The sequence below is a fragment of the Micrasema longulum genome, unplaced genomic scaffold (assembly GCF_059751315.1).
Source record: "Micrasema longulum isolate JH-2025_06_02 unplaced genomic scaffold, ASM5975131v1 h1tg001597l, whole genome shotgun sequence".
Lineage (NCBI taxonomy): Eukaryota > Metazoa > Arthropoda > Insecta > Trichoptera > Brachycentridae > Micrasema > Micrasema longulum.
Genome location: NW_028278779.1, coordinates 68,968 through 84,223, shown reverse-complemented (window position 1 = coordinate 84,223; position 15,256 = coordinate 68,968). Strand labels below are relative to the sequence as shown.

The 15,256-nt window shown below is 33.2% G+C and overlaps 1 protein-coding gene and 1 non-coding gene across 2 annotated transcripts in view; one reads left to right on the top strand and one right to left on the bottom strand.

Moving 5' to 3' along the window:
• LOC148274725 (uncharacterized) overlaps nucleotides 1-15,256 on the top strand; it is a gene marked incomplete at its 3' end in the record, with an annotated part of 122,701 nt that overhangs the window by 64,539 nt on the left and 42,906 nt on the right. The window lies entirely within an intron of this gene.
• Nucleotides 853-925, bottom strand: TRNAK-UUU (transfer RNA lysine (anticodon UUU)). The gene has a single exon. It is a non-coding gene; the product is annotated as a tRNA-Lys (tRNA).

Here is a 15,256-nt window from a genome sequence, read left to right as displayed (position 1 = left end):
AAGCTTCCTTATCAAGATGTTCAAGGAATCAAGACACAATTATTCATAATTCCTCAAATCATCCAATTGTCCATAAACTTTTCTCATTCCATTCAATAATAAATACATAGCTTAATTAATGCTGTACTTAAATCTAGTGAAACATTAATTAAATCAACCCATATTCATTTTTCAAATTAGTATCATATAGTAACTAGATGATACTAATTTAAAAAATTAATCCTTATACAATAAAACAGATTGCTCATAAAAATAGATAAAATGAGAACTAAATTGATTAAATATTAAATCAAAAACAAAAACGCAAAAATATGAATATGTGTTTGTATTATTCTCCCACAATAAATAATGCTAACCCACCTAAATAATGGAGGCGGATTCTTTTTATTAATGACAATTATGCCAAACAATGATCTCTTTCCCTACCATCAAACATTATACCTGCATTCTACACAACTAATAATATTGGAACATTGTTAAAAAGCACGAAGACAAATTCCATTAATATAATAAATCTGGCATAAACCAATTAAAATATAATGATTGCGATTCAATCTACATTGAAAAAACAAAAAAAATATTAGAGTAAAAAAACACTTTTGCCTAAGTAATAATAATTTTTCGGAATTAGCTAACCATCTGATAGAAAATAATCATTATTTCAATAAAGACACTGGATTAAAAGTTCTCAATGTTGAAAATGAAATAGAAATAAAAATATTAGTTTGTTTATAGTAAACAATTTTTTTTTAAAAGTACGTACCGATGAAATATTTTTTATGATTTACTATATGTGTTACCTACAGTAAGTCTTATTTTCTTTTTTTTTAACCTTCCCAAAAAACAAAAAATCGCCCGAACAGGGACTTGAACCCTGGACCCTTGGATTAAAAGTCCAATGCTCTACCAACTGAGCTATCCGGGCAGACAAAAACCGTGTGTTTTAATTTAACCACTGTGCTCATAATTACATGCGTACGTAAACTCATATTTATCTTGTATAAATATTTGATTAGTTGTTACTAGCGTACAATAATTAATAACATTTACAAATACACTTATATAACGCTGATGTTTATGACTGATTTAACCTGTGAACTGCTTGATAAACTCGAATAACTACAGAATACACGACGGGTACAGGATATAAACGATGAATGTCAAAAAAATGAAAGAGTAGAAAAATATGTTTCCCTGTTAAATGCTCTAATTTTTTTGTAGCGGTAAACTTCTTCATAACATACTAGTAGTGAATTACTCGGAACTAAATATTTAATTACATAACAAATATTATTTTTGAATTACAACACAGATAGAAAACATTTTAGAGAAGGGAATATAGAAGTCTAGGTATCTACTAGCCTAATGACCCGTCATTGGCTGGTTTAAGTGACCACTTTACACACTGTGCAACATTCACCATTTCGTTTTTTTTCTCCATAATAATTAAAGATAAATAATAAAAATAATGTAATCTCACCGGAGTTACCCGTGCCGAGGGCACTCGATATACTTTTCAAAAATATTTTCACATGTGAGAATAAACAAAAAATACTATACACAGAGCTAAATAAAAAAAACCACACAGTTTTAAAGTTTATATTTAATTTATGTACGCTTATATTATTAATATTATTAAACGTACAGTAAAAGAACAAAAACAGAGTATAAATTATACATTTGTGGAGCAGTTTATTCAATATTGGTTTGGGCATTTGAGACAATCCGTTTGAACATCAATATTCCTTAAATTTTTCCATCTGTTGCTGTTTGTGAAGTAAAAGAGCTAAAACCTTTATTGATGCATATTGATGCTAAGCAACACTTATAAAATATTTTTAAACTTTTATACGTGTTCTTGAACCAGGTGGATTTAAGGAACAACGTTTTGAGTTTGTCCAAATTTTTGTAGACAAGGACTGGCCCAGAGAGCTGTTTATGTTAACTTATTTTAACGGAGATAAAGAACATTTTAGAGTTGGAAATACAGAAGTCGAGGTATTTTCAGAGCCTATGACCTGTCATTGGCTGGTTTAAATGGCCGCTTTGCGCTCTGTGTATCATTAACCTTTTTGCCCATATTTGAACATCAATATTACAAAAAAATATTTTTTTTCTGTTGATGTTAAAGATGCCTTCACTTCTATATAACCTTCTCTAAAATGTTGAATATCATCTCTGTTATAATATGTTTATTTTAACAGCTTCCTAGGGGGTTCAGTTTTTATCTTTTAAAAATTGAACAAAAACAAAGCAATGTTTGTATAAATATTATTTAACATGGAAATTTACAAAGTTAGATCTTTAAAGCATTTTAAACAGGAATACTATGCAGGGAGATCTAAAAGACTCAGATGATTGAGCTTCAGATACAAATTTTATATATGTGCCAACTAATCTATCATAACGATATATTGAGTTTGTGCAAATGTTTGTAGACAAAAGACTGAATTTCACCTCCTAGTGAGTGATTGATTAACAAATTACAACAGCAATGGAAAAAAATTAACAATGCAAAAAAAGTTAAAATAGTAAATGCCTAGATTTAAATATTCCCTTCTCTAGAATGTTTTGCACCGCTGTTGTAATTTTTTAATCTAAATGACTCCCTAGGGGTTGAAATCCAGTCTTTTATCTACAATCATTTGGAAAAACTCAAAATATTGTAATAAAACCAACTGGGCCCCGAAAACAATGATAAGTTAACAGAGTTATCTTCGACTGTCGATAAAGAAAATTGGTATTTGTGAACGAAAATGAGTATATTTGCATGAGCATTTAAAGTATCTTCACCAGTAATCTATAATTGAACATGTTTAAAAGAAAAAAATGTATGCATATTTTGCTTTTCATACAGAAAACTTAATTTTACTTTGTAGATAAAATTGAAGATAAATATTATTAATATTTAAAGCGTTATTTTTGTGGTCAAAGATTTTAATAAATGTTATTAAATATATCTACTTACCGACTTTGCTATGTCTACCGGTTTCGAGACGTACCCGTCTCTTCTTATTCTTAAAAATAGTATTCCTTTGATCAATAATCAAACAAACTTTCAATATAGTCCTTTATACGATGTTCCACTGTAATGGTCACCCTATTTAACCTATTAAGCTTGCCCCCTCCCTCCATCCCCTCTACTTTTTTCATTAATTCAATTTAATTTAATCAGTGCATGTTTGTCCTAATCAGTGCATGTGCTTATTAAAATGCATGTCGCGTTGGTTTTATATTTTTGTGCAACAACTATGGTGAAGGTGGGTGGTGGGTTTTGCATGTTGGTTTGCATGTTGGTTTGTTTGGTGTCCTGACGAAGAGACGGGTACGTCTCGAAACCGATAGACATAGAAAAGTCGGTAAGTGGTTATATACAAATATTGAATAAGATTTATTTATTTTTCCATTGTAATCGGGGCCCGGGTCCAAGAAGAAATCCAAAATTAGGAAAATTATTTTTAAGCGTTGCCTAGTATGCGAAACAACTCAATCAGATGAATCTATTCACAACAATAAAGGTTTCAGCTCTTTAACTTCAATAAAATTAACAGATAGAAGAATTGAAAAAATATGGATGTTTAAACATGGACAAAATGGTGAATGTTACACGGTGTGTAAAGTGGCCACCTAAACCAGCCAACGACCGGTCATAAGCCCTGTGAATGCCTAGGCTTTTATATTCCCTTTGATAAATTTTTTTTCATCCCAGTTGTAATTTGTAAATCTTTTCTTATTTGAGGAAATAAAATATATTTGCTTCAGAAGACACATGAAGTCGGGGAACAGTCATCATTAGGATCCGCAAAGGTTTCCTGCTAACGAAAAATCAAATGAAGCCCTTCATTTGTAATTTTCCGCTTTATGTACATAAAAATATGTACATAAAATACACGGATTTCAGGGCCAGACCGCGAAACTTCAGATAAATATTCTTCACCGTAATATGTTTTTTTTTTTCAAAGTTAAATACAAAGTTACGCCTAGGCACAGTTGTATAGTAACGATGGGAACACCATATTTATTCTACACTGTTGTAAGGATGGTATTCCCATCAATATTTTACAACTATGCCTAGGCGTTACTTTATACTAAGTTTATGAGTAAGGCTCTTTTAGTTCACGATACATTTATTATCGTATTATAATATACTAGCGAACCCGACAGGCGTTGTCCTACCCGAACGTAATATAATAATAAATAAAACAAAATACAACAAAATAAAATTAAAGCTAGGACAAAAAAATAATAATTCACATCCTCAATGAAGAACTTCAGCCCTACGGGAAATTGGATACAAAAAATGTTTTCTGACGTGGGGTAAAAATTAGATTTATTATATAAATAAAACACGAGTGATACTTTAATCCACAAATTTGGAATATCCAGTGACCGGTTTCATCGCTTTCGCGACATCTTCGAGACTGGTATATTTATTAAAAAGTTAAATGTATTTATACATAACAGAGGTAAGGATACATAATTCAAAGTTATATGTAAGTAAATTAAATAAAGTTATTTTTATCTTAAGGATCATTATCAACAAATTTTCTATGGGTTAACAAATGAATGGATAATGGAAAATGTCGCGAAAGCGATGAAACCAGTCACTGGATATTCCAAATTTGTGGATTAAAGTATCACTCGTGTTTTATTTATATAATAAATTACAATGAACTTCCATCAAGAATTTTTACTTACAAACTTAAATGTTTTAAAAATTAGATCTTTAAATTGTACTGCAAAGTTTCTTAAAAATGTACAGAAAAAATAATAAAAAATATTTTGATAAAAACGCACTACTTTAAATGACGACACTGGTTCATGTGAATCAACCTACCATCTGAGAGCTATGGAAGATTTCCGGTCTGCTTGTCGCTTCTGGACCAATGGGAAGAACTGAATGAGAATAAGCGGAAATGAACCTCTGACGTTATAGGCGGAGTTATTTCAGAAATACAAAACTTTGAAAAATCGTAGCGCCGATAATACAATATATAAAAATTAAAAAAAAAAAAATTACTTAGTTTAACAGTCTATTAACAAATATTAAAAAAAAAAAAACACTGAACTTCCTCATTGATGCGCCTGGACTACTGAGCTTTATAAAATTAATTATCCCAACAGGAAACCAAAGACAAAATTTAATTTTTGATACCAAAAATCATAGAACTACGGGTAATTATGGTTTCTACTCCGCCTTGCCCAGAATTCTCAGGTCTGCCAACAAATAACCCATCTTGATATCTTTGATAACAATTTGTCTTATTCCATGTGATCGCTGAATCAAACACAACTATAAACTCAATTCAATTTCAACTTTTCAATTCAATTCATTTATTCAAATATAACATAAACATAACAAACATATATTCAATACGTACATATTATAAAAAGAAAAAATACATGAAAGAGATTTGTGTCAAAGTAGTAGGAGAATCCTGCTCGGGAAAACCCCTGCGGATACATGGAACAGATCAATATCCAGAGCGATGTTGTTCAGCATAGCGGTAGCCCTTCCAACAGGCATAACCATAGGCAGGCTAGTCCTGTATATTGAAATACAAAACAATCTATGCTGACGCTGTCTTAGGTAATTATCAGAAACATACAAACCAATGCTCATCATAATCTCAGAATTATCGATAATACCACGCAATAATCCATAAAAATGTGTAGTCAAATACACATTCCTCCTAGTCGCTAAATACTTGTAGCCAAGCATACCTTGGAGAAACTCGGTCGGGTAGAGCCGAGGATAATACCAACACTCTCTCATGTAGATATATCTCAGATTGGATTTTCTCTATCATAGGAGAGTACTTCAGTTCATGTGGCCTCCAAACCATCGAGCCACTCCCGAGTCTACTTCGCACCGAGGAGTTGTAAAGAGTTCTCAGTACGCGGGTATTTAAAACTTCTCTCTCCCTCTTCTATTCCCACCTTTTTGCAATTTTGCACCCTCTCTTCCTTAATGTTTTATCTTCTTTCTCCTGGCTGTATGTCCCATTTACTTGGGGTCAGCCCTCTTAGTTCTCAGTCTACACGAATAGGAGATTTATTGTTTGGTTTCTGTTTTACGGCCGGTTGCGACCTGACGCCGAGCCAGTAACCCCTCTTGCTAACTGGGGGTTATAATGCCGCTGTTGACTATTGTTCCTCCGCTGCCATCTTCAACACAACGTTCTGCCTGACACCTCTGTCCTCCAACAGCCCATGGCCTAAAGTATGTCCGGGAAGGAGAAGATTTGTGCCCCCTGCGCTTGTTCCGCCATACCTCCGCCACCACAGCCGTTGAGGTCTTCATTCAAAGCCCTGGGCAAGGAATCGCATTACATCCCGCAATACTAGATCCTCATTCAAACATAGCCACCTAAACACTTCAGTCTACTTAAGTAAAAGCACATCCAGGTCTATTTTAGATATGACAGATATACCCACAAACCATCACCCGAGAACAGGGGACCTTTATGTTATATCAACGATCTTATCATAGAATTAAGAATAGTCCAAAAAGAGTGTAGAACCATATTTGAATACATCGGACTGTATCCGCGCGCATGCTTGAAGTCGCCGCGTAATGTTGCTTGATGGGAAAAAATAATCATAACACAAATGTAAGGTAAAAAAAGCAATCTGTTAATTTCTCTTAAATTTTATTGTGCACGCGGAAACAGTGATTGACACAACAAAGTAGACAAGTAAAGGGTAATTTAATAAGAGTAATAGAATTAATGAACTTTGAACATAAAATATAAAACAAATTTTATTTTACATAAAACGGATATTTTTGTATCATGTCAAATCATCATAATATTTGATGTTTTAAAGATAATTTCGTTCAAATGTCCCCCACGGCGATTTTTAATCCGAGGTCTAATTTTTATTAGTTCTTTCATTAGATGAGCAAAGTGCGGTAAAAAAATATTTGCTACCCTAGCAACACTTATGAAATTTCCATTTTGTTTCTTCGGCGATCCGACAGATTTTTAAAATTATTAATACTTCTTCTCTTCAACTCCCTAGGGAGAAAATCCAGCCAGTCTGGAAGCATTTGGACATACTCAAAAAATTGTTGAATTAATTACCTGGTAAAAAAAGAAGTATAAAAATCTTAAAAATTGTTTTCAGGGGTTGCCTAGTAGGTGAATTGGTTCAGCCGGATGAATCTCACCCACATGATAAAGGTTTCAGCTCTTTTACTTCACAATAGTCAACAGATGAAAGAGTTGAGGAAATGTGGAAGTTCAAACATAGGCATAATGGTGAATGTTACAGTGTGTAAAGTGGCCACTTAAACCAGCCAAGATCATTAGCCCTGTAAATGCCTAGACTCTCACATGCCCTTCTCAAAATTGTTTTCCCTTTATGTTGCACCAAATTTTAATATGAACAACTCCCTAGGGAGAAAATCAAGCCAGTCTGCAAGCATTTTGACATACTCAAAACATTGTTGAATGTCGAAATTAGTTTATTCTTGTATTTTATAAAAGGCGGTTAGCCGTGTTCATTTAAAACATAAATAAAACGGTTCTAAATACGATATAAATGTTATGACCAAGATAATTTAATTTAAAGAAAAAAAAAATCGCTGTCGTTCTATGGAGCATCATCTTTATTTAATTATACTTAAGTGTCCAAGGCACATAATTATAAAATCAAATTTTGTAAACAGTAATTTATTTCACAAATTTTTTTATAACATTTAAAACAATTGCATGTACGAATCTCACACAGACAAATAAGAAAAGAGGTCATTTTTAGCAGCGTCGGCGTCTTTTCCTGATAGTGAGGCATTCCCTTTCGTTGGACTTGCAGCAGCGCGACCTCTTGAAGCGGCCGCTCTTGGAGTCGCGGCACCTCCTGGTCTTGAAGGTCTTGCCCCGACTCCTCTTGCCCATGTTCCTGCGCAGCCTCCCGCACCGCCGCCGTCGGGAGCAGGAGCGCCTCCGGGGGCGGGACCTGCGCCGCCGCCGCCTGGAGCACGACCTCCGCCGCCGCTTCCGTCCGCAGCTGTCCTCGCACACAGACGTCGTCGGAAACTCACATTCATAGTCCTCCATCGCAATCTCACTTTTCAACTTAGTTCTTTCAATTAACCTCAGGAATTTCGACACCGAATCACCTTTAAAATAATATTTATAAAAACATAAAACGTTCAATTTTGAAACACGTCCATCCCAGAAATTTACGAATGAAAATTTTAATGACCCGCTCTACATTATCTCTGATTTAAACCGTTGTTCTTATTTTTAAATTTCCATTTAACTAAATTTAAAATTAATATTTATAACAAACAACTGTAAGTTAGTACCTACTTATCAAATTAAAAACATTTTCCGAGAACGTAATTATTATTTTGATAATATTTACGTTTGTTTTTATATATCAAATAAAAAAAAACTTCATCGTTAATAATTTTGATATGAATAAAACTTTTTAAATATTTTCAATCAATTTCAATCCATTTCAGAGAAATTTTGTCTATTTATTACGGACTTGTTCAGTTCATTTAACATCATTAAACACATATTTTTATACATAAAAACACATATTGGTATAATTAAAATAAAATACAACTTTAGAATGCTAAAAACTGGATTTTTTTGAGTAACAATAACTACCTTGAGACAAGATCTGGTATATTTAAGTGATGGTTTAAATCTAGAAAGACTTACACAAAGTCCAGTGATTTGTAATAAATTATTTTTTTTGTTGATTGCAATGCAATATTTTTTGCCTAATTTTAAATGTAGCTGTATAGGAATAACGGGTCTATTTATTATATGTCAGCGCAGTAACCGCAATTTTAATTTAAATTAATTCATTATTTGTATAGAAGACTATTTTAGATATTATCATTATTTTGTCTTGAAATTTTAAAATTAAAATATTACTCTGAAGACAAACCCAGCGGACAAATAAATAATCCACAAAAATATATTTTTTAAGCCTTCTGTGAATATTTACTCTTTTGTGACAAGTTGAAGGATGTAGGAGACTTTGATAAATATTAAAAGAGAAGTCACTTCTCTTTTAATGTTCATGAAAGTCTCTTGCATTTTACTCTTACGTCACCACTATTAGTGGTGCGATTTTGCATTTTCTAGGGTTAGACTGAATGAACTTAAAGTATTTTGTTTAATAATGGCTTAAAAGCGTTCAGTGAGTAAGATTGTCTCAGGGAAGCTGGAAACGCATTTATGTTTTAAAATATACTCGTATAACATTATATCAAATTAAAAAAGGACAATGATATATGTATATTTATATACGTACATATATACAAAGGGGTACCCAAAAGAACTAATGTTGTGGTGGGCGGAGTTTTTGTATTACCAGATTCTGCTGGTAGGGTCCTCGAAGAGTAGGTTTTCTAACTTATTTCGCTCACCGCCCACTGTGAGAGTGAAAAATTTTCAATAGCCTTCCAATTTTTTTTAACTTCAATAAATCTTAAAAACATCTTAAAAACAACTTTTTCCATTACTATTTTGGAACGTGCCGTATCGTATTTCTGAGATCAAACTTACATTTTATAAGAGCCTTTTTAATAAAAGCAATTAAAACGCACACTTAAACATATCAAAGCATTTTAAAACTTTTCTAATATGAAGGATAAATCTTATTATCAGGTTCGAATGTACTTTAAAATAGCCCTAAGTTGACGCGTAAGGTAACATGCACCCAATTTCTCTCTTTAGTTTGCAACGTTGCTACAGGACTAAATCCGCGTTCAGATAAAAACGACAATGAAAATACTATTTAAAATCGTTTAGCAATCGATCAGATTAAAAAATAAAAAATACTTTATCTCCTCAACGTATAAAATAAACACCACATTTTACACATATCACTCCATAAGCCATACTCCTTATTCACAACAATGGAGATACCAACCTGAATAGTCACGTGTTTCACATATTCTCGTAACTTTTTGTTGTCCTGTTCAGAAATTGTATTATATATTGTGTTGTGTACGTAATTCATGCCGCGTTAGTTTATGTTCTTTTGTAATAAAATTATTGCATTTTACCAACGTAGTACATTGTACAACAATAAACTTATTCAAAGTAAAGTAATCCATTGACAGGTGCGGAATTGGCTTTTGCAGCCAAAATTCTTGGTAGTATTGTCTACAAGCATGACTTTGTTGTTGAGCACACGGGCTAAAAATGCCATGATATAAAAACAAAAATAGAAGAAGACTAAGGAAGAACTTACAACAATCATATTAAACCATTAGAAACTGTTCAAAATTTTATATTTAAAATAATTCTTCACAAAACCGCACTTTTCCCTTTTTACAATTATTCCAAGAAGCTAAACTTTTAGACCTAAGACAAATATATGGTTTTCAATGTTTGAAATATATATTTAAGAACCAAAATTTATTTATAAGTAATTCAAATAGATCAAGTCAAAGAAGGAATCCTGTGTTAAAAATACCACATTGTAAAACGAGGCTTACACAGAGACATGCATGTTTTTTATGCCCAAAATTTTTTAATTCTTTTTTTACTAATAATATTTCACTGATACAAAATTTTCCAAATTTTCCTTCTTTTAAAAAACACGCACTATCCCGAATTCAAACTAAAGATATAAATTCTTTTTTTTAAATGATATATATTGTTGCCCTTAAATAATAAGGAATATTTTTCTGCTTTTTTAAAAATATTTTTTATTTCCTTTTTTTATTACTATAAAATAAAAATATTTGGCGTAATTTTATACCACGTTTATAATTAAGGCCGAAATGGCTATGAACAAGATTTTTTGAAGTAAACAACGTTTAGAAAAAAGTCTAAAGGAAATAAACACTTTCAAAACTCATTGTACAAGGGCTTAAAATTATTGTGCAAGTAATGAAATTACCATTTAAATGTATGAAATCAGTTTTTACAATATATTCCGAAAAGACTTAGGTATTAAATGTTATGGTTAAAAACATTTATACGTTTATTAATAAAGAGTCCCAGGACTAGCAACTCAAACGTATGACTGATCATCTTACCTCCATGTGATAATAATTTTAAAGATGCGCTTCAGTTGCCGTACACCAATCAGCACCATAAGGCGGAAAAGCAATGATTATTATGATCATTTGTGATTTTATTGTTGATTTTAAGTTGGTAGGTACTTTGAATCGGAAGTATTCGATCAAAAAACCAAAAATTTGAAATTTTATTCGATGTTTATATAATTCCGAAAAATCTGAACTGCGGTTTAAATTTCTTCGGTTTTTTTCTGGGGTGGACGCGTTTTAAAATTGAACGTTTTGTTTTTTGTATAAATATTATTCAAAAGGTTATTTGGGTTTCGAAATTGCTGCGTTTAATTAAAATAATTCAAAATTCGAATAACGTTGCGATGCAGGACTATGAAAGTGAGGTTCCGACGACGTCTGTGTGCGAGGACAGCTGCGGACGGAAGCGGCGGCGGAGGTCGTGCTCCAGGCGGCGGCGGCGCAGGTCCCGCCCTAGGAGGCGCTCCTGCTCCCGACGGCGGCGGTGCGGGAGGCTGCCCAGGAACATAGGCAAGAGGAGTTGGGGAAAGACCTTCAAGACCAGGAGGTGCCGCGACTCCAAGAGCGGCCGCTTCAAGAGGTCGCGCTGCTGCAAGTCCAACGAAAGAGAATGCCTCACTATCAGGAAAAAACGACGACGCTGCTAAATATCTCAGATTTGTCTATATGTGATCCGTATACTACATGATATTTTTTATCATGTTATAAAAAATGTGCCTAAATAAATTACTGTTAACGAATTTTTAGTTTGTATTATTTATGAATGTTTGTATTTATGAAAAATTTGTTCTCAAAAAAGAATTAAGAATAGTCCAGAAACCCCATACGAGCATCAAACAGAAGGCGACTAAACTACTCATAAATGAGCAGTTTTACGTTTTGACCCATTAGTTTCTTTGTAGACGTCGCTCAGTACGCAACTCCTGATTTGAATTCAACTATGCCGTGTTGTGTTCATTTGAAGTGTAGAAATACTGCTAGGATCTTAAAGAAACAAGATGGGATCACATTTCATGTGTAATTAGCAAATGAATGTGTAAGTAGCAAATACATTACTTAAACATTGAATTATTTTTCCATTTGTCAGATTGTCGAAGAAATCAAAATGAACATTTCGTTAGTGTTGCCAGGGTAGTAAATTTTTTTACCCCACTTTGCTCATCTCGTGAGAGAACTAATGGAAATTGGGTCTCGGATAAAACAACTCTGTGGTGAATATTTGACCGACATTATCTTTAAAACATAAAAAAATGTTTAACATGATATAAAAAATATCCGTTCTATGTAAAATACATTTTTTAATATTTTAAGTTCAAAGTTTATTGATTCAATTACTCTTATTAAATGACCCTTTACTTATGTACTCTGTTGTGTCAAACAATATTCCCCGTGTTCAATAAAATTTTAGAGAAATTAACAGATTGCTTTTTTTTTTACCTTACATTTGTGTTTTGATTTTATTTTTTCCCATCGTGCAACATTACGCGGCGACATCACGAATGCGCACTGCAAAAGTGAGGCATAGTGAGGGGATTATTGGATACAGTCCAATGTATTTAAATATGGTTCTACGCTCCTTCTGGTGTACTTATGTACTTATTTGCTTTAAATATTTAAAACAAATTCTTTTTGTTACATGGGTACTATGTTCGTATTTTATTTGTTTATCTAAATTTTTATTTTTAATTTTTATCTCATAATTTTTTTTCTCTTCTCTAAAGCTCTAAGGCTCTAAAGCCTCATGATATTTTTATACCAACCATATTTCTTAACTTTGTTCTTTCTTTAAACTGTATTTTTTTAATTTTACGTTTTTTTACATTTTTTTTTGCACCACAACAGGCCAGGAGGCCTAATTACAGTGGTGAATTACATCACAGAGCACCCAGGCTTGAGAAAAATCACATTTTTATTTTTTTGTGTTCTCACCGGGAATCGAACCCGGAACCTTCCGTGCGTGAGTCAAGCGTCTTGACCACTACACCACGTTGTTTATATACTCTTGTTTCATATAACTCTTATGCGTGTAAAAGTCATATGAGCGAACAAAAATAATAAAACCAAAAAAGTTGTTACAGAAAGGTCAGGTGATCAGTTATAAGCTTCAGGTTAATATTCCATGTACAGCGAAATATTGTTACCTTAAACTACCTTATAAACAAATATTTTTTGTCAACCTTCCCGGGAATCGAATTCGGGACGTCAAGTATGATAGGCTTATGCGCAAACAACTTCACTATGAGGCGGAATTTTCTCCACTCGATTAACTTTCTCTGGTTCTATTTCACAGACATAAGTAGCCTTGCTTTTTATTTAAATTTCTGGACAATTTTTTCTATGTTTTCTTTTAGAACAGATATGCGGTTGACGAGGTGTTCATTTATTTTGTATATCTGTTTATAAGTTATTTATTTATTTACGTATGCCTGGAGAGCGAATTGGCGATGAACGAAAGTAAGTCAAAAGTTATGGTATTTGAAATGGGAAGTGAGGTTACTGACTGCATAATAAATGTAAACAACGAATGTCTCGAACAACTATTTGAATTTGTGTTTCTGGGAAGCATGTTTTCAAGAGATGGAAGAGTAGAAAAAGACGTTGAAATGAGAGTGAATGCGGGCAGCAAAATGAACGGAGCACTAAACACAGTAATTGCTAGTAAAAATATGACAATCGAAGCTAAACTGGCAGTGCACAACGGAGTTTTAGTCCTAACAATTATGTATGGAAGTGAAACATGGAACTGGCAGAGGAAGTATGAAAGCCGAGAGAACGCGGTTGAAATGCGATCTCTAAGACGAATGTGTGGGAAATCAATGTATGACAGTATTACAAATGATGAAATCAAACGAGAGTGTAAATCTAAGTCAAGTATAATTAATAAGATTAAGAAAATGTCTCTGAGATGGTTTGGCTACGTAGAACGAATGGACGACGAAAGAATGGTAAAACAAGTATATATGGCGAAAATGAACGGCAACGTGAGACAAGGACGACCAAGGAAGACGTGGCATGATCAGATAAACCAAAACCTTAAGTCTGGTCATGTCAAAAGCAGACAGAACCGAAGGGCATGTATGGCAGGATGTATGAATGTGGAAAAAGCTAGGAATGTATGCTGCTAGGATAGACGTGTGTGGCGGTACATTCTCTCTGCCTACCCCTACGGGGAAATGGCGTGATGGTTATAGTATCCAGTAGTTATTTTATTTATTCCTTTCCAATAATTAATTTCAAACTTCGGATTGTGCTCATTTAATCTGTATCCGAGAATGCACTCAAGTTTGGCAATAGCAGAACACCGCCGGGTTCAGCTAGTCTTTATATATATAATTCCTCTGTACGTGTGATGTCACCGAACTCCTCCTGAACGGATTAACCGATTTACTTGCGGTTTTCAGAGAAATATAGATCTTTGCACTGTGCGTGTTAAAAAAGAAGTAAAAAGAAGTTAGGAGCATAAATGTTTTATTCATCGATTTACCAGGGTTGCATTCGAGGAGAATGCATTTAAAACAGGGAAAGATGTTTTTTTTTGTGTACGAAAAAAGTTTATTTTTTAATACTTACAAACAGCATTTGTTTTTTGTGGATCTCAATCAGATTCGTTTCTTAAATTCCTTTTAATTTTTACCCATTTATTTCTTTTTCTTGGATTTTGGTAATACTAAATTAATATTAGATTCTATATATTTTCAAAAATCGTATTCTTACATAAGTACACCCCTTTCTTGGTGAGAAGACCGGAGTTTGACGTTTGCAAAAAGAATGCCATATTTGAAAAAATATTTTTTTTATGTTTTGGAATTGAACCATAAACAAGTACCTAGGTACCTACTTATAAATGAAAAGTATTTTTCCAAGCAATATTGCAGGCAAGCCAACGTTCAGGCAGGACAACGTCTGTCGGGTCCGCTAGTATATTATATGATGAAGTAGACACGATACAAACATGAAGAAAAACATCCGCATTGGGCACTGCTGCAATGATTCTCACCTGTTCAGAATCCATGTCCGGGACTCTGCCGTTTGCGAATGTCAGCTAGATGAGGAAGATTTCAACCATATTTTTTTTGGATGCCCCATAAATGATTGTTATCCTGATTTCCTATCCGACCTCTCTGATATTAATATCCCATTCCCTATTCATATTCTTACTCTCCTGTCCCCACCCAATAAACGTGTATTTAAAATCCTATGTAAATATCTAGTTGTAAATGGTGTAAATCT